Source organism: Chenopodium quinoa, unplaced genomic scaffold, assembly GCF_001683475.1.
Source record: "Chenopodium quinoa cultivar QQ74 unplaced genomic scaffold, ASM168347v1, whole genome shotgun sequence".
NCBI lineage: Eukaryota > Viridiplantae > Streptophyta > Magnoliopsida > Caryophyllales > Amaranthaceae > Chenopodium > Chenopodium quinoa.
The window spans coordinates 6,435,381-6,454,694 of NW_018744367.1; the positions used below are offsets into that span (position 1 = coordinate 6,435,381).

Sequence of the window (19,314 nt, forward strand, 5' to 3'; positions counted from 1 at the left end):
AGCATTGCCGGATGAACCCAGCATCCAACAATTTTTTGAGCTCAGTCGTTGCCGCCTGAGATCTCTCTTCACCATGATCCCTCTTTTTCTGCCTGACCGGCTTCTTTTTAGGATCCACGGCAAGCTTATGGACAGCTAGATCCGGGCTGACGCCTGGCATCTCTTCCACTTCAAAGGCAAAGATGTCTTTGAATTCTCTTAGAAGTTGGAGCAGGTCTACTTCCAACCGTTCATAAGCCACCGTCCCAACCTTGACAATTCTGTCAGGACGGCTGTCATCTAAGACGACATCAATGCAGTCACCAGCCGGATGTGGTCGTTGATCATCTGACCTTTCCCTGGCTAGTGATTGCTATTTTTCTTGCTTGACGGGATCCGTCTGGCCCGCCTGTCTTTTCTTACCGGCTGCCCTTGGAGCCGGGACTGCTGTATCGCAGTTATCAAGGTCTATGGGGTTACCGTCTCCGGCTGCCCCCATAGTAGGTCTGACGACAGAAAGATAGCACTCCCTAGCCGTCCTCTGGTCCCCCTTAAGGGAACCGACTGTACCATCGTCCTTTTCAAATTTGACAAGCATGAGAGAAGGAACGATGACAGCCTTGGACTCATTGAGGGTCGGACGGCCAAAAATCATGTTGTAGGCGGCGAGCTCTTCTACAACCAAGAATTTGATCACCATGTGACGTCCTTCCCCCTCTTCACCCAGCCGGAGGGGAAGATCTATGCTTCCTACCGGATGTACTACGCCTCCCCCAAAACCAACAAGCGGGTGGAGCGCCTGGTGCATACTACTGGATTTTTACTTGAGCTTGGTCAAGCACTGATAACTGATTAGGTCAGACGAGCTCCCGGTATCAATTAGGATCCGGCCAACTCTCTGATTGGCAACCTTGCATTCGATGACTATTGGGTCATCGTGAGGCCGCCTGACCTTGCCTCGGTCCTTTTCAGAAATAAGGACCTCAGGAAAGGTGTCTTTTGACGCCTGGCTCTCCTCAACTGAGTTAACCAGCTTCCTGATGTTATCTTTGGTAACCCTGATAGTGGGACCCCCTCCGGCAAAGTCGCCTGCTATTGTGAAGATGGTCTCTTCATCCGTTTCTGAATTTGCAAGAACAGCTTTTGCCGCCTGCCCTTTCTTGGCCAGGGTGTTACCCTTGGCTTTGGGCAAATAAGTCTTCAGAGCCCCTTCATCAGCCAGACGGTCTAAGAGCCGCCTGAGGCTATAGCAACCATTAGTGTCATGGCCAACATCTTCATGGTACTGGAAGTATTTGCTTTTGTCCCGGCTGCCTACGGGGCTTTTCATAACAGGGCGGCTTGTCGAGAGACATCCGGTCCTTGATCTCCATGAGGATGGAGGAGCGGTCCTTTGTGAATTCGTAATTGGGAACGTACGGTTCAGATTTCCGTCTGAGCTTCTGAGCCGGCTGACCAGATCGGTCTGCCGCCCAGACCTCCTCTCTCTTCTTTTCTTCCTTTTTAGCCGGCTGTTGTTGTTGTTGCCGGCTGTCTCTTCTGTCGAATTTTTTGAAATCCAACGGCTGCTTTACAGCACAAAGCTCCGTCGCCTGTATGTAGGCTTCATCTTCCATTAACGCCTCTTGGAGGGTGGCTACCCTTTTCCGGACGAGGTCAAACTTGAAGGTTGACCCGTCCTTCAGACCCTTATAGAAGTTTGTGTAAGCAACTTCGTCAGACAGCCCTTGAATCAGAATTCTCATCAGATTGAACCGCCTGACATACGACCGGAGCCTTTCTCTGTCACCCTGCTGTATTGCCCCCAGATCGAGGCTTGTCTTTTTAGCCGGGATGTTCATTGAGAAGTTTGACGTAAACAAGTACGCTAAGGTCTTGAAGCTGTTGATGCAGCCGGCTGGTAAGTTACCGAACCACCGTTGGGCAATGCCCTTCATGGTAGTCGGGAAGCATCGGCACTAGACGGCATCATTCAACCCCTGTAGGTACATGAGGTTGGAAGAAGCCATTAAATGATCTTCTGGGTTGGAGGTACCATCATAGGCCCCTACCAACACGTTTTTGTTCTTGGTCGGCTGTGCCGCCTGGGTTATCTCAGGGGAGAACGCCGAGGGTTGTTCTCCCAAATTCAGCAGGCGCTGCTGCCAGTCCATGAGCTGGAACGGCCGCTGCATATTTCTGCCAAACGGACCCGTTTAGGTAAAAGGGGATCCACCCAGCCCATTCGGTGAACCAAATAGACCGGGTTGGATCACTTGGGGTCCAGACCGGGCGGATGGTTTGCCCGTCTGACTCCCTAGACTCGTTCTCGTACGCCTGTTAGAGGTGTCACGGAAACTGTCTGGAAAGGTCGACGTTGAAGCCGACGCAGACGTCAGACTTCTCTTTTCTTGGAGAAACGTCCGGGCGTCAGAGAATATCTTTTTTGAACCATCCGGCTACAAGTGCCGGATGGGCTTTCTTGGTTCCGCTAGCGGGAAGCGGAGCCGGTTTTGATCGAACTTGAGGCCCTCCCCCTCCTTTGGCTTTAAATGAGGGGTAGGGACCCGGTCCTTGATTGCCTTCTTGTTAGAAGGCTTCTTGGCCGGCTGACTCTTCTTGGGAGTAGCCGACCGAATAAGGTTCTGGATCTAGCCTTTGAAACTATTCATGAAGGTCATGAGCTCGTTCCTTGTGACGGGAGCAGAGCCTTCTGCCGCCTGTGCGGCTCCTACCGGGTTTCCGGCTGGGTTGCTTGGAGCAGCTTGGATGTTATCCCGTTCCTTCTTATCCCTGGAACGGGCGTGCTTTGTTCTGAAGGACCCGTCTAGGGCCACATAGGTGTCGAGTCCGTAATCGTCACCGCTTTCATGGTCCGTCTGGACCTCAGGCTCGGCCGATGGCCGCTTGTCCTGATCCGGTGGTACAGGGTTAGAAGCCATCTCAGAAGTACTCTCCCCACAGACGGCGCCAAATGTTTCGGGGTTTTTTTATGTGTCCTGCGGGAGAGTTACAATTCCAAGAATGCCCTTCAGCCCCCTGTACCTGCAAAACCACGAAGACTCCGATTGGGTGGAGCTCCGCCTCCGACGATCAGGTCAGTGATGTACGGGAGGAAGAAAGTGCGAAAAAGGGTAATTACTTCTCGCGTAATGGGAGAATTCCGCAATTAATATTGCTCGGTTTTGGTGTAAGTGTATTGAATGCAATTGCATATAAGTGGGATCTGTCCCATTAATGAGGATACTCCCACTATTTATAGTGGGGAGCATTGGTTCCCCTTTTAGGGTACCTAGGACACGTGTCAGCAGGGAATTGGAGCCCTGCTGACCAATGGCAAGGTGCCACGTGTCGCTCAGCCATTGGGCCACGTGGCTGGGGCAATTTTACCCCAAACAGAAATGTATCTATATACAAAGCTAGATTGGTGGAAAAAGGTTACATGAAAATTTACGGCGTTGATTATGATGAAATCTTTTCGCCAGTCGCCATGCTTAAGTCCGTCCGGATTATCCTAGCGATTGATGCATATTATGATTATGAAATATGGCAAATGGATGTCAAAACCACTTTCCTTAGTGGGATTTTGGAAGAAACTGGGTATATAACACATCCAAAAGGTTTTGTTGATCCAAGAAATGCTAGGAAGGATTGCAAGCTTAAGAAGTCCATTTATGGACTAAAGTAGGCAAGCAGAAGTTGGAATCTGCAATTCGATAAAGCCATTAGTAAGTTTGGTTTTATCAAGAATCCAGATGAGTCTTGTGTTTACAAGAAGGTCAGTGGGAGTGACATCGCATTCCTCGTCTTATATGTTGATGACATATTACTCATTGGAAACAGCACTAAACTGTTAGAGTCCGTAAAGGGTTGGCTTGGAAAGTGCTTTTCAATGAAGGACTTGGGAGAGGCACAGTACATATTGGGCATCAAGATCTATAGGGATATATCTAAAAGGATGATTGGATTGAGCCAAAGTACTTATATTGATAAGGTACTGGCACGATTTAACATGGAAGGGGCCAAGAGAGGGCACCTACCCATGTCACATGGCATAACTCTCAGCAAGAAGCAGTGTCCACAGACACCTGATGAGCAAGAGAGGATGAGTCAGATTCCATATTCTTCACTTATTAGATCGATCATGTATGCCATTATATGTACTAGGCCGGATGTATCGTATGCCTTCAGTGCTACGAGCCGATACCAATCAGACCCAAGAGAGGCGCATTGGACTGCGGCCAAGAATATCCTAAATTACCTGAAAAGGAACAAGGATAAGTTCTTGGTCTATGGTGGTAGTAATGATTTGGTTGTTGAAGGTTATACCAACGCAAGCTTCTAGACTGACAGAGACGACTCCAAGTCACAGTCAGCGTTTAGTTGGAAGAGTGCTAAGCAAAGCACCACTGCAGATTCTACAACTGAAGCCGAATACTTGGCAGCTTCGGAAGCAGCTAAGGAGGCAGTTTGGATTCGTACGTTCATTAGTGAACTTGATGTTGTACCCTCCATTAAGGGTCCACTAGACCTCTATTGTGATAAAAATGGAGCTATTGCTCAGGCCAGGGAGCTAAGGGAACATCAGAAGGTCAAACATGTCAAACGACGATTTCACATGATAAGGGAATGGAAGTCCGAGGGTGAAATCGGAATTTGTAAGATTAGAACGGACGACAATGTAGCCGATCCATGAACTAAACCTTTGCCTCAAGTGAAGAACAACAAGCACGTTGAGGCAATGGGAATCAAGCATGTTGGAGATTAGCTTTGATTTCCCTGTATATGTGTTTAATTAAACTTGATGTCTTAATGTAAAACACTATGTTGAACCATTCGGTTTTGGAGCAACTAAATTTTCTACAAATTTATAATTACTCCATTTCTATTTAATTGTGGTTTAGAAGTAAATAATGAGTCCATTCGATTTCTGAGAATATTCAAAACAGGGTATCAAGACCATGTCTTGGATAAAGAAACACCTGTTAAGTGAACATTGAATATTTCAATCAAAAATTATCCCTAATCAAGGTCATTTAAACGATGGACGATTAATGACCACTTGAGATTAGTGTGTAGTATGATTTATAGCACCGTTTCTTGTGCTACGAGGTCATGATTGTCATAAATCATTTGCACAGGTATTGGTTTAGAACTATACCGGATCGACCTATGAGAATACTTTAAGAGATATAAAATCGTCATAAGTATATTTTTCATTATAGCTATCGGAACCTTTTTCCTCGACCATGAGTATTGTAAGTTCTCTTATTTGAGTACTAGTCATTTTGATGTTGTCAAACGTCTGCCGTAAATGGGAATTATAACGGCAACACTCGGGTGGCTAAGTCCTCTTAGTAAGGGAAGCTAACAATGCAAGACTGGGAATGTCCCCCTATTAACAATAGGGAACATGTCTTTGTTGTTTACGAGGCCTCTCGAAGAGCGAGACTATGAAAATGCATGGTCGTGCTCAGATGGATTTTAGAAATCATCTGCTTATTGACAGTCGAACTCAGAAATCGAGAAACACTTCTGGACGTAATAAGGATGATGAAGAATCTTACCTTATCGTTCATGAAGAGACATTAAGTGACATAGGAAATGGGCTATACACTAATTGCACACTTGTTCGGATGGACAAGTTGGAGATTGAAAGAAATGGTGTCCTTCCAACAAGTGTATTATTTCGATAAAGGGTTCGGAATTATTAGAAAGCTAATTCTTCAGTGAGGTCAAGTGATCAGAATGCCTAGGTGGAGGCCGCTTCCGATCAGTAATATTAATGCATAATTAATATTACGGCTTAATCTTGACTGAACCCTTTGGGTCGCACCACAATTGAATTACCGATCGGAGACGACGAATCAATCCTAAGGATTAGATGAGTCATTAGAGTATTACGAACAAAGACGTCGGATATCAAGCTTAGAGCGTCAAGACCGAGCGTCATAAGTCGAGTCGAGTTTATAATTCGACGAGACGAGAAATCAAGCAAACGACAAGTACGAGCTAGGCCGTAGCCTCGCATTGTCCTAGCCATACAAGTGCTAGGCTAGCCTAAGCTACCAAGCGCATCGCAAAGCATGCCGCAAGCCTAACATGCATTGTGTGCTAGGCCAAGCATGCTAGCATAGCTGGTGCTGCTGGCCGCAAGCATGCTAGCGTGCTAGTGTGCTTGGCCACGCACCCAACAGCAAGCAATGCAGCAGCAGCGCACTCGCACAGCACAAGCATCGCAGCAACGTGTTGTGTATGCGTGTGCTATGCGTGCTCACTAGTGTAGCAGCACCAAGCAGTAGCAGCACGCATCGCAACAGCAACTCGCAACGCATGTGTGGCCTGCTTGCTGCTTGCATGCGTGTGCTAGCTGGCAGCCCAGCCTTGGTGCTAGGTGCCAGCTGGCAGCCTTGGCAGCCATGGCAGGCTGCCAGCCAGCCATGTGGCGTGGTCAGCCTAGTCAAGGGAGGGAACCATTTTCTTGGTGTTTGGCTTGGGGAGCAAGGTGCTTTGGTCCCCCCTTTTGGTGGTCCTCACCTACCCATGCTCTCCACATGACACTTGAAGCTTGTTGATTGCCTTGCATTTCGTTTTGTTTTTTTATTAAAATAAAATTTAGGGAAAATGCAAATTTCCCACATTGATGGAAGAAGGGAGATCAAGGCTCCCTTCCCTATAAATACCCAAGTTTTGGGTTTGGGAAAAATCACTTGAGTTGAACTCAATAAGGCATCTCATCATTAGTGAGAAAACCTTTAAGTTCGTAATACTCTAGTTTTTTATTTGGTCAAGTCCCGACTAACCTTCAGGATAAAGATCGCTCGGGTCGGGTCAAGGGTGCGAGCCGTAGGAGGCCTTCGCACTTGCGAGGTTAAGCTTTCAAGTAAGAGATCGTGATCGAGCGAAGCACGCTTTGAGGGTAAGAACGTCTTTTCTCTTTCTCTCTCTTTTGTTGTTTAATTATGTGATTGCATGTTTAGTTGCTTTAATTAGTGGGAGAGTCTTGGGCGGGTTTCTCTTCCGCGTAGTGTTGGACACTATGAAGCCCAACATGATCTTTCTTAAGTGCTCCCTCTCTCTCTCTCTCTCTCTCTCTTTCTCTCTCTCTCAAGTGATCTTTCTTAATAAATTAGCATTTTAGTAAGCCTCCCCTTCTCTCTTTCTCTACCTACCCTTCTTTCTCTCACGACCCATCTTTCTTTAGCACATAAAAATTGGTAACTATTATCATAAGTATGGTCGTATAGCTTGTAAAGTACAATTGGTTATCATATAATCATATTACTTTGCACGAATTGAGCACAACAATATTTTGCTAATCTACGCAACTAAACAATTTCTTCCCGAAATGTCTAACCCCTAAGTGGAATAATAAAATAGTAGCAAAAACACTTAGATTAAAACTATGGATTAGTCTAAACGAATATTAAATTTTCATATGTGACAATTTTTTACAATTTATTTACTTAAGAACTGAAACTCATTCATATAACACATTCTATTTAATAAATTCTAGCATCAAACAATCCTATTATAAATAAATAAATAAAATAAAATAAAAAATAAAAACCTAGCATCTAACAATTTTCTTCATATTCAATGCCTTTTGCGAAATCTAGAAAAATTCCCCATGGTTACCAATTACCATAATATACCTTAGATTATTGCCTCTAATAATGCTCTCTTAAAAAGATTCAATATTTCCTCCTCTATTTTACTTACAAAAATATGTTAGTATTAATTAAAGTATTTTTTTTTTTGGTGTTTTACTGCTATAAAAGTATTAATTAAATTTATATCTAAATTGTTTTTATGGTTTTGTTGATATTATAAAGTCAATTCATGTTAGCTTTCCCCTATCCTTTTATCACTTGTCTTTAAGTTTTTCCTATCTCTTCTTCCCTCATTGTTGTTGTGTACATATCCTCTATTTTCCTAAGCTAATTGCCCTATTTCCCTTAAGTGGTCTTTCTCTCTCCAAAACTAATTGCCCTAATTTTCTTAAGTGATCTTTCATAAGTGGCATCTCTCTCTCTCTCTCTCTCTCTCTCTCTCTCTCTCTCTCTCTCTCTCTCTCTCTCTCTCTCTCTCTCACACACACATATAATAATTGACTTGATTTTCTGAAATGATCTTCCTTAAGTGGTCTCTCTCTTTCTCATAAGTTATTTCCATGATTTTCTTAAGTTATTTTTTAAGTGGTCTCTCTCTCTCTCTCTCTCTCTCTCTCTCTCTTCTCTCTCTCTCTCTCTCTCTCTCTCTCTCTCTCTCTCTCTCATATAATAATTGACTTGATTTTCTGAAATGATCTACCTTAAGTGGTCTCTCTCTTTCTCATAAGTTATTTCCATGATTTTCTTAAGTTATTTTTTAAGTGGTCTCTCTCTCTCTCTCTCTCTCTCTCTCTCTCTCTCGCACGCGCATATTAGTAAGCCTTTTGCTTTAGCTGATTGCCCTAACTTTCTTTAGTAATCTTTCATGAGTAGTCTCTTAATCTCTCTCCTAAACTAATTGCCTTGATTTTTCTTAAGTGATCTTTCACATTGTCCTAATTTGATTACCCTAATTTTCTAAAGTGATATTTGGTAAGTGGTCTCTCTCTCTCTCTCTCCCCCTCTCTTTCTCTCTCTCTTCTTCCTAAGATATTTTCCCCGGTTTTCTTAAATGATCCTTTTTCTTAATTAAGTGATATTTCATTCTTAAATGGTCTCTTTCTCACTCTCTCCCTATTTTAAGCTAATTGCCCTCATTGTCTTGATCTTCTCAAGTGATCTTTCTTAAGTGGTCTCTTGATTTTCTTAGGGGATATTTCTTTTCTTAAGTTACCTTTTTTATTAAGTGTTTTTCTTAATTGTTATTTCTTCTTAATTGATCTTTCTAGGTGATCTTTCATCTTAAGTGATCTTCCTTTCTTCTTGAGTAGTCTTTCTTCTTAAGTGATCTCTCTCTTTCTCTTTTTCTAGGATTTAGTAACTCTTTTTCCTTAGCTAATTGCTCTTATTTTCTTAAGTGATCTTTCTTAAGTGGTATCTCTATATTTGTTAAATGATTTTCCTTAATTGGTTTCTCTCAAATGATATTTCTAAAGTGGTCTCTCTATCTCTCTAGTGATTTTCTTAATAACTTAGCTTAAGAAAATGTAATTAGCTTATGTGGCCATCATTTTTGTAAGCCTTTTCCTAAGCTAATTAGTGCTCTCTCTTCTCTCTCTCTCTCTACCTAAGCTAATTATGTTTTTCTAAGCTGATTGCCCTAATTTTTCTTAAGTTATATTTCTTTAGTGGTCTTTCTCTCTCTCTCTCTCTCTCTCTCTCTCTCTCTCTTTCCATCTCTCTCGCATTTTAGCGTAAGCCTTTTCCTAAGCTAAATGTGTTTTTCTAAGCGTATTGCTCTGATTTTCTTAAGTGATATTTCTCTCTTTATTCTAAGCTAATTGCCTTGATTATTTTTTATGTGATCTTTCTTAATTGGTCCCTCATCTCTCCAAAGCTAATTGATCCTATTTAAATAAGTTATTTTTCTCTCTTATTAATATAATTGCCATGATTTTCTTAGGTGATATAAACACACACTTATTCTCCCTCTTTCCCTTTATCTCCTCCCTAGTCCTGTTCCCATGCCCCCTCTTATTTTTTTTAATGGATTTGAAAATTATTGGTCGCACTTGCTCCTCTTTCACTTAATCCTTCCTTTATTGGCCCAAACTCTTTTTCTCACTTTCTTTGCTATTCCTTCTTTTACTTGTTCCATCATCTAAAAGCTTTGAAAATTATAGGTTGCATTTGATCTTTTTTCCCTGGCCAATCTCCTTCTCTCTCCCCATGTTCCCTCTATCTCTCCTTGCTTCTCTTTATCTCCATCTTTCTTCCAACCTCCCTCTCTCGTTTTCCTTCTCTCCTAACCCTTTTCTTTCTCCCTCTCCCTCTTTATCATCCAATCTCTCGGCCCCTTTCTCTCTTTATCGCTATTTCTTCCTCTTTCGACCTTATTATCTCTCCTAGCCCTATTTCTCTTTCTCTTTCTATTCCTCTCTCTATCTTATTTTCTTTCCTTCTCAGCTCCCCTCTTTATCTTTCTTTTTTCCAGCCGATCTCTCTCTCTTTTCCCAGCTCCTTCTCAGTCCTTCTTTCTCTCTCTCGGCCCTTTACTTTTTCTTGCATGCCCTCTCTCTCTTTCGGCCTGCCAACTCTATCTTTCATGGCTCTTCTTTCTTTTTATCCCGGCCATATTCTTTCCTGATTTCCTCTTTCTCTCTTTCTCCTGGCCCCTCATTTTTTCTCCTATCCTCTTTCTTTCTTTATCTATCTTTCCCTTTCCTTCTCTACTCTGTCTTCCTCTTTTTGTTTCTCTCTTCTTCCCTCGGCCCCTCTCTTGCTAGCCCTCTCCTACTCTTCCTGTTTCCCTCCCCTCTCCTTTCTCTCTCTCTCTCTCTTTCTCTCTCTCCTTCTCTCTCTCTAAAACTATATGTTATTACGGTTTTACAAACATTAAATTTAAAAAACTATTTTCTCATGAATCTAGCACGATTCTATCACCTTGTTCAAATTTTTATGCTAAAGGTGATACTAATCATTTGACTTTTTCATAATTGTTACATAACCACGTTGGTTAATTAATAACAATTAATAATTATTAAAATAATCTTGTCCAAATCTAATTGTTGAAATTCCCCCTTTTTGCTTACTTTGTTTCTCATTCCCTTATCTTTCTCTTTCAACACTGTCTAAAGAGCATTTTGTTCCTTTGATCACTTCTCCTTAATTACATCTAAAAAGCATTTTGTTGCTTTTTATTTCACAATATTATCTCGTTCAACACTGTCTCTTTTCCTTGCTCCTTTTTAATGGCTTTATCACTTACACAAAGTGGTAACTAAATTGTTACAAAAATAACAATAATAAAGTACTATATATTACTCTTCACATTCCTATATAATAACCTTATTTAACTTTTCTCGATCTTCAAAACGCGTTTTAAAATGTACATATCTAATTATATCTAATTACATGTGCATAAAAAGTATGAACATTTGATATAAATAAGATATATAATAAGATGAATCTAACATAATCCCTCATTACTATATCATCTCTTATAGATCAATGATAATTAATGGTCAAGTATTAAATATTTGACCCAAATATTGGAAATGAGACAAAAAATTAAGGATGGAGGGAATGCATCAAATAGGAAACTAAATTCTAACTGGAGACTATGCTTGTAATGAGATTAAACTAAACGGACTAATAAAAATTGTGAAAAAACTGCAAAATTAGCTTATTTGCTATTCTAAGCTGACCCATAACTTAAGCTCATCCGGCCAAAGAATTAGTTAGGATGAAGTTTAAAATTTGGGGGATACATGAAGTAGTATATAGTGAAACATCCAAAAGTTGAAATATAATGAGCATTTGCAAAGCTGTTGATTCCTTCTGTGCTTCTTTTATCCTGGTTTCAAAATCCATTTTTGTAATCCTCACCCTTCTCTGCTCTCACAACCTTCTAATATTACATTACGTTCTCTAGCCTTCCCAAGCTCAATCTTCCATAAATGTGCCTCTTGAATAGCTGAATCTTGTTTAATTAATTGGTATGTTTCATTACTCTCTTCAAATTCTCTCAACTGTGCATTCAAGAAGCATTCCTTAGTCAAAAGTCTTAGAACATACTATACAGTGAATAATGGTGTATATTCCAAAAAAATATTGGGAAAAAAAAAAGGCAAAAAAGAGTAAGCATGCAGGCAATTTGATCCAGGACATGAAGGATACAAACGGCAATTAGCACCATTAAGTATATGAGTACAATTTACTTTGTTCACCAAGGTTATTCCAAAGTCCAAACAAGATACTTAAGTAATCAAGTGCCCCAAAGAAAGCACTGAAAGTCCCAAAGCTAGAGTAACAGGGCATTACAACACCTATGCAGCACCAACAGAAATATGTGTTGGATCCCTACATGTGTTCATATATAACTATTTTCTCAGCCAACTATTAAAAGACGTGTTTATATAGAACCATTGTTGATTAAGTGTAAACCAGTTACTGCGAATTCTACATAAAACAATCTTAACAAAATAATTCTTAACAAGGTTTTATATAGAAAGCAATTATGGACTCTCTTAAGAAATAAGTTCGAACCGTTGCCATTTTAAAATTTACTACTTCATACTCTCAATCTCTTTTTATATCCTTATCCCTAACAGACACCCTCTCCTTCTCCCTTGCATTTTTTCCTCTAGATTCTCATATGTTATGAAAACCCTAGGAGTTTACCTAGTTAATCAAGTTACAATTTATTAGGTGAATACTCATAAATGATTCTACATAACATTTAGAATAGAATTTTTTCAAAAAGCTCCAAAAAAACAAAAAAATCTAATTTAACATATTGATTGATGAAGGGTTAGAATTAAAAGTGTAATGGACTCCAACTCATTGAGTCACTTGATAAATTTGTTACTTTTAAACACACTTGAGAAAAACAAACAAAAAAGATATTCAGATTTTAGAAAAATCCTTTTAGTGAAATTTGCAGGCATCAGGCATGGACAACAAAGACCAGACACCAATGGAGAAATCAGAAGCTCACCTATATCTCCTGCCTCTTAAGTGATCTCTTCCTCATTGATATCACCATTTACCTATTTATCCAATTTCATCAGCCGGCTCTAGGATAGCAGCAATCCTTTTTACGAGCCCTTTTCAAACCAAAAAGGGTGATCATGCATGTCTTCTTTTCATACCACACACAAACTGTCACAAACTTTATGCCTTTGTTAGAAAAGCTTTTACAGCTGGTGATACCATTAGTTGCAAAAATGAATTTGTGAAAGAATGAATCGGAGAAAAACCTATGACTGTACCAACTACCAGAAAAGACTTCATGATAGTCAATATGGGCCCTCACCATCCATCAATGCATGGTGTTCTCTGACTCATCGGTACTTTAGACGGTGAAGATGTTATCGACTGTGAACCAATAGTAGGTTATTTACACAGAGGTATGGAAAAATCAAAATTTGTGAGGATGGCTAAACAGAAGATTAAGAAACAGTGATATTGTAACAATTTTGAGGATTCACTTCTCTTGTCTTTAATATATCAGATAATTCCGATCCATTGAGAGTATAGACTATGGAGCATATAACTTGATCATAGATATAGCACAATATAAACAACAGCACAATAGAAAATCAAAAGTTACTCAAGTTGAAAAATTCATTAAGTTGAACAAACTCTTGCATCCTCTTTTTCTAAATTTTACCTTCACATTCTCCCCCGGCTCCTTCGCAGCCTTGCCCTCTTCTCTTTATCCCTTTCACTTTTCCTCTCCCCCCTACCCCCTCTTTCTCTTTCTAGCTTCGAAAAATTTATATGCCCGTACTGCTTGCTCCCCCACTCCCTTTTCCTCTCCTTGTCTTTTATGGTTATGTGAGATGAGAAAGTTTCTTCTTACTTACTTACATGTCTAAGACATTAGAATGGTCCCTTGAAACTGCTCACTTTTTCCTACCCTCTTTGTCTCCCATCCTCTCTCCCTCTTTGTCTTTTATATTATATTACAAATTTTATCAAGTCAATTCCTATTTGCTTCCCTCCTCTCCTTCCCCTTCCCACTCTTTCTTGTTTTCTCTCAATAGTCCATAGTTGTGCAAATTTTTAGTCTCTTAATAAAACTCACTATCTCATTAGATCGGTGAGGTTGCACATTCTGAGGTTGATGTTTTACAGTACACCCTACAAAAGAGTGAAGAGCCTGAACTCTTTGACTTTTCAGAATTTTTCGAGCTTGAACTCGCTAATCTGGCAAACACCAACATATATTAACTTATGTGCTCAGAGCCGATATACATCTTTGATATCAAATTTCATACTTAATAATTAATCTCCTGAACCAACTTGAAAACCAAGAGATCAACAGAGAGATTTAAAAGAAACAACGAACAAAACAAAGAAAGTTATGGTGCTATCTGTAACATTCTGCATGAAAACCACATGTTCGATTGTCTGCTCCGGCAGTGAATCAATGATACAATGCAAAATTAAGAGGGATCATATCAATATATGTTAACAAAAAAAAAAAAAAAAAATTAAGAGGGATCATCTAAAAGCACTACTTTCCACAACTGCACTGGAGACATACCTTTGCTACATTGGGCACAAGCTCTTGAATCTCTTTAATCTAATCTTGGATAAACTGCCTATTCTAGGCCGAGACCTATAACTTTCACCAGGTCTTGCTCTCTTCTTGCTAGCCTTACCCTGTTTAAGTGCCCTTGCAATTGGCTCTCTATCAAAAATCAACATAACCAATTAAATCCTAAATCAAAAAAGATGAAAAAATCTACCTAAACGCTCTAACGGAATTACTTTTGCATGTTTCAAAAATAGGATCCCCCCGACAATTAATTAAAGCATAAATTAAAAAAGATACACAACAACTAAGAGTGGGCCTCGCCGATCTAATGAGGCTACTACGAAATATTTATTCATGGGCAAGGGCAAAAAAAGATACCTAGTAAATGCTCTAATGGACTTACTTTTGCATGTTTCGAGGATAGGAATCCCAAATTCCCAATACACATTCAAAAATTCAGTACACTAATAAAGAACGGAGTACTTTGCAGATAGACGGAACATGGGAGCTAATGAAGCCAATCAATTTCTGCAGAACAAACTTTGAATGATCATTCAAGAAAATGGCTGATATTAAAGAACTTATAAACAAGCAAATAAAGTACAGAACAGAAATAAGAAAATCTTACGACTTTATATTGAAGTATAAACATACTCAGAAGAGTCGGAACAACAGAATCAAAAACTACAGATGTATAAATTAAAAAAAAATAAAAAAAAACTAAGCCATTAATTTTAGATCAGAATTGCTAGCATTCTATGTAGTTATTGATCAACCAGCACTTAAGGGAATTTGAGGCAAAATTGAATATTTCTTTCAGTTGAAAAGACATCAGATCACAAAGTTTTGGGCTTTTGTTAGTATAATTCGTGCAGGTTAGGATCATCACATGTCAAACTTATTCATTTCACATGCCATTAACAGTATTTTACTACACCTCTACTACCTAAGTAACAGAGCTGGACTACCATTATAACATACTCTGTATTCAAGATGTCTACTCTAAAAAGCAGTTTTTAGAAGTATGAAAGGTGAGATTCTACATTCTCTATGCTCATAAAATAAGATTTTTGATGAAAGAAAATTCAGCTAACTTAGCTTATATAGCCTTCTATCACATGCCCATACAAGTTACAGAAAGGAGTGCATTTTTAGTAAACCAAAACAGATCCAAGGACCAATTAAATACAATACATGTTAACAGAGTAAGAAAACAGATGCTAGGGATGCCAAACCCCAGCTACAAAGCCTCACCATTTCTGGCTGGCCAACCACTAAAAAGACTCTGGTTATCAAACATAAAGCAAGAAAATAACAAAGAATATTACATTCAAATCACCACAAAATAAATTAAACACCATTTTTCCACAACAAAAATATGTATGAATTTATAAAAATATTGGAAAATATATTAATGGTGAATTTTTTTATTTACCTCAGCAAACTAAGCAGCAATAGCACTGCCAACAAAAGTTCCAGCAAATGAAATCTCGGTTTGAGAACCGAGACCTGGTATCTCTCATATCTTGCTAAACTTTGACAAGAGATTCAGCCTATGAATAATTAAATAACTAAGCATTAAGAAAGGAAGATTCCTAGACAATAATCTGGGCATATACTTTTTTTTTTAAATCCTCTGGGCATCCATACTTTTAAACGACAATTGTGTAATAATCTGGGTAATCAGCAATTTAATCATCAAAATTAGCAACTTTACAAGCTAAAATTGTTGAAAAATCAAAGAAAACAACAACATGCCCAAATAATCGCAATACACAAACATATTAAAAACTTATACTCAACTATAAACTTATCAAAACATAGCAAATTAAATGTCTTAAAATTATCCACAAATTTCGAAACAGATGAAAAAAAATGCTCAGCATCAGAGCAACACAATCAACAAATATCTGCTAAAGTTCCATCAATATCTATCACGGTCTGGAATCTAATTGACTGACCCTGCTCTAATATGACGATTTATAGATCTCTAGCAGTAAATTTCCTCAATTTATTATGGGTAATCCAATTTATGTGGTATAATATGAATTTCTGATTTTATAATTGATTTTAATAGAAGTAGTATTTTTTTATCCCACATATCTCTTTCTTAAGCCAATAAAAATAACCCAATTCATCCCACACATATAACCCAATTAATCTGACATTGTAACCAAAATGACAGAAAAATGCGACAAAATTGTACCTTAATTGTGTGAAAAATAGCCTCAATCTCAGCTCGAGCAGCCTCTTCTGATGCCAAAACAAGCAATCGATAGATCTCCTGCTCTCTAGCCACCGCAATCCGCCATTTTCGCCGGAGAACGAAGAATACCACCGGAAAAACCCAAAAACTGAAGTATACAGCAACGCGAAACCCTATATCCCCGGGAAAGAGCATTTATGCACCAAATTAATAAAACTAATGACATCACAATAACATAGCTTCGAAAAACCCTATAAAAATTTCCCCCAATTTATTCCTCGATTTCCGAAACTCATAAACTATTTCACCACCAGTTAATTGATAAAGTCAACACCATAATCTTCAACAATGAAGATGAATTACAGGTATTTGCAAAGCTTACATGCAGATTAAAAATGTCGTTTGGAGTGAAGAGAGAGAAAATTAGGAGTAAATAAACAAAAATCCAAATCAAAAATCACAATAACGGTGTAAAATAATGAAAGAGCAAATATACCTCTTCCAAATTAAATCAGACCTTGAATGACATTCCACCCCAAATTTATAAAAAATTAAAAAAAAAAATTAAAAAAAAAATTAAAAAAAAAAAAAAAAAAACCTAAACTATAAACACATGCAAACCATCTCATGCCATAAATCAAGGAACATTGTCTCACCTCCTCTCTGTCGTTCCCTTTCTTCTGTAATTTCCATTTAATAAAAAAAAAAAAAAAAAAAAAAAAAAAAAAAAAAAAAAAGCAAATAATGAAAGGAATGGCAGAATCGCAAATACACTGAAAGAATAAGGACAATGGAGCATATACACTCTCACTGTTCGTCTGTTCATGGTAACAGTAACATATATTCTCTCTTTTGGGATGAATAATTAATTAAAATAAAAAATAAAAAAAGTACATTAATCACTATTTTTTTTTTTAACAAAATCATCAATGACTAGATTAAAAGTGTGGATGGAGCATGAGCTCACTATACCCATCAATACTTAATATTTCACCTTAAAGGAGGGACGGATGAGATTTGCACTTGTGACGACCTTTATGTTTGTTACAGCCAAAGTTAAAAATCTTGACTTTCTTTAATTTTGACTTGTTGACCAAGGAAGAGTGAACAATTCTGTCAAGGCTTTAGTCTAACAATGAAAGTGTGGATAATGGATGAGGCCCAGTTAAAAGGCCCAAGGAGAAGAACAAGACCAGTTACGGATCAAACATGACATTTCTAATTTAAAAAGAGGAATTAGCACAAGAGTTATAACCTTCTAACGGTTTTCGGAGTTAACCGGTAAAACCGCACTAAATTTGTCTATAAATAGAAGTGGATGAGCAAGAGAACGACATCAACAATCAATCAACAAAAGCATTTCATTTTCTATAAGCTTTTTTCTTAGCTTCCTTAGATTTCCTTGGCTTAGTAGCCAAACAATAATTTAGTTTCTTAGCATGTATTGAAGATCAATCGCCCTTTCCAATTGTATGAACATAGAGGTAACCTCTCATTCAACTTGTAAACTGTAGCCCTGACTTTATCTTTCAATTAATGTAAAACATTTGCATATTTTGTCATATGCTTATCTACTCGTTTCTTTTGCAATCTAACTTGTTTAACTTCTTTGAGGGAAACTTCCTTACTGGTTTGTTGTGTTACGTTAGTGAGGTTATCAATCTTTGAAAACCGGTAACAAGAGTGGCAACCACCTAATACTCTAGAACAAGATAGGGTACTTGACTTGTTGAAAAAGAACAATAATTACCTCAACAAGTTTTTAACGACCACAGTGGGAGAACATGACATTAAATTAAATCCATTTAACTCTGAGTATTTAAAAGTTTTCCCATGGCACCTAAGCATTCAGCACATAAAGGAAACATTCACGAAGATGCTAATTCATCTAAATACAATCCTGAAACCGTTTTAAAGGATCAACAAAATCTAGAAAACCAACTACAAACTGAATACGAAGTATATGGTACAGTCTTTTGAACAACTCGAGCCTCAAACACAAAGGAAAGAGGAGTTAGTTCTCAACAAAGGAGAAAGTCATTCTCCCACCAGAAATTTACTCAATACTATATATACGAAATATGTAAATAATGTAAAAAATATGATAGAAGATTTAATAGAAAATATTATAGAGCAGTTTGACAACTACTATCGTGTCATGGTGGAAGAAACCGCTAGAGTTAACTGGTGAGTTAAGAAATTTTGGCTCCAATTCTCAACAAGCGGTTGCCAGACAAGTAGATAGGACTATTCTAGATATTAATAAGGAAAAATTGTCAAGAATAGCATGAGCTTTCAACCATCTTCCAAAAATAAAACAACCTTTGATTTATTCCAAAATAACATGACCTTTGATGCACTTCTTCCATAAATAGAACAAATGACTAGTGACCGACTGTGACTTGGTGTTTGGGAGAAAGTCAAGCATTGACTTTCATTTCCCTCCTAAGGAAGCCTACGTGGTGTTTATTTCCCCCAACTACCGGTTTCCCTCTTTAATTCTTTTCCCTCTCTTTTACTTTTTGTCTCCCTCCTACTCTGTACTCTCCATTAAAGATGCCTCAACCAAATTGCCAGATCTTCAATCAATTGTGCAAACCAACCCCACCTAATTGAAAACGACGTTCTAGTGAAGAGAAGAAGTTAAAGTTCTAGTCTTTGGTCCCCAAATTACGCAAAAAAGGTACAGAATTCACCCCTAATCAAGCTTTCCAGTTTTGGTAATGATCAATGCGATGTTACGATTTGTGAAATTTGTTAAATTTCTAGGTTTTTAAATTCAATTTCATGTAATTTTTTTTTTAAATTGTTGTTTTTTCACTTTGGAATTGATTGCGGTGTGTTAGTGTAGGGCTTGATGTTGAATTCTAAGGTAAAATTACTAGTGTGTTAGTGTAGGGCTTGATGTTGAATTGCTAAGGTTAAATTAATGATGTTGATGTTGAAATGCTTATATTAGTGATAAAGAAAGTAATTTGATGTTTGTAACATAATTACATTGTATATGTTAA

At 38.4% G+C, this 19,314-nt stretch overlaps 1 long non-coding RNA gene across 4 annotated transcripts; it reads right to left on the minus strand.

Annotated features, from left to right (window-relative positions):
- Positions 1-11,004: 11,004 nt before the first annotated feature.
- Positions 11,005-16,953, minus strand: LOC110696610. 4 transcript variants are annotated; one of them, XR_002506345.1, is made up of 5 exons: positions 16,304-16,953; positions 15,533-15,650; positions 14,501-14,625; positions 12,550-14,250; positions 11,005-11,581 (listed from the first exon to the last, which is right to left on the minus strand). It is a non-coding gene; the product is annotated as an uncharacterized LOC110696610 (long non-coding RNA). The 4 variants fall into 4 exon arrangements; XR_002506344.1 differs by lacking the exon at positions 15,533-15,650 and having other exon boundaries at positions 11,180-11,581; positions 12,550-12,929; positions 14,104-14,250; XR_002506343.1 differs by lacking the exon at positions 15,533-15,650.
- Positions 16,954-19,314: the final 2,361 nt, after the last annotated feature.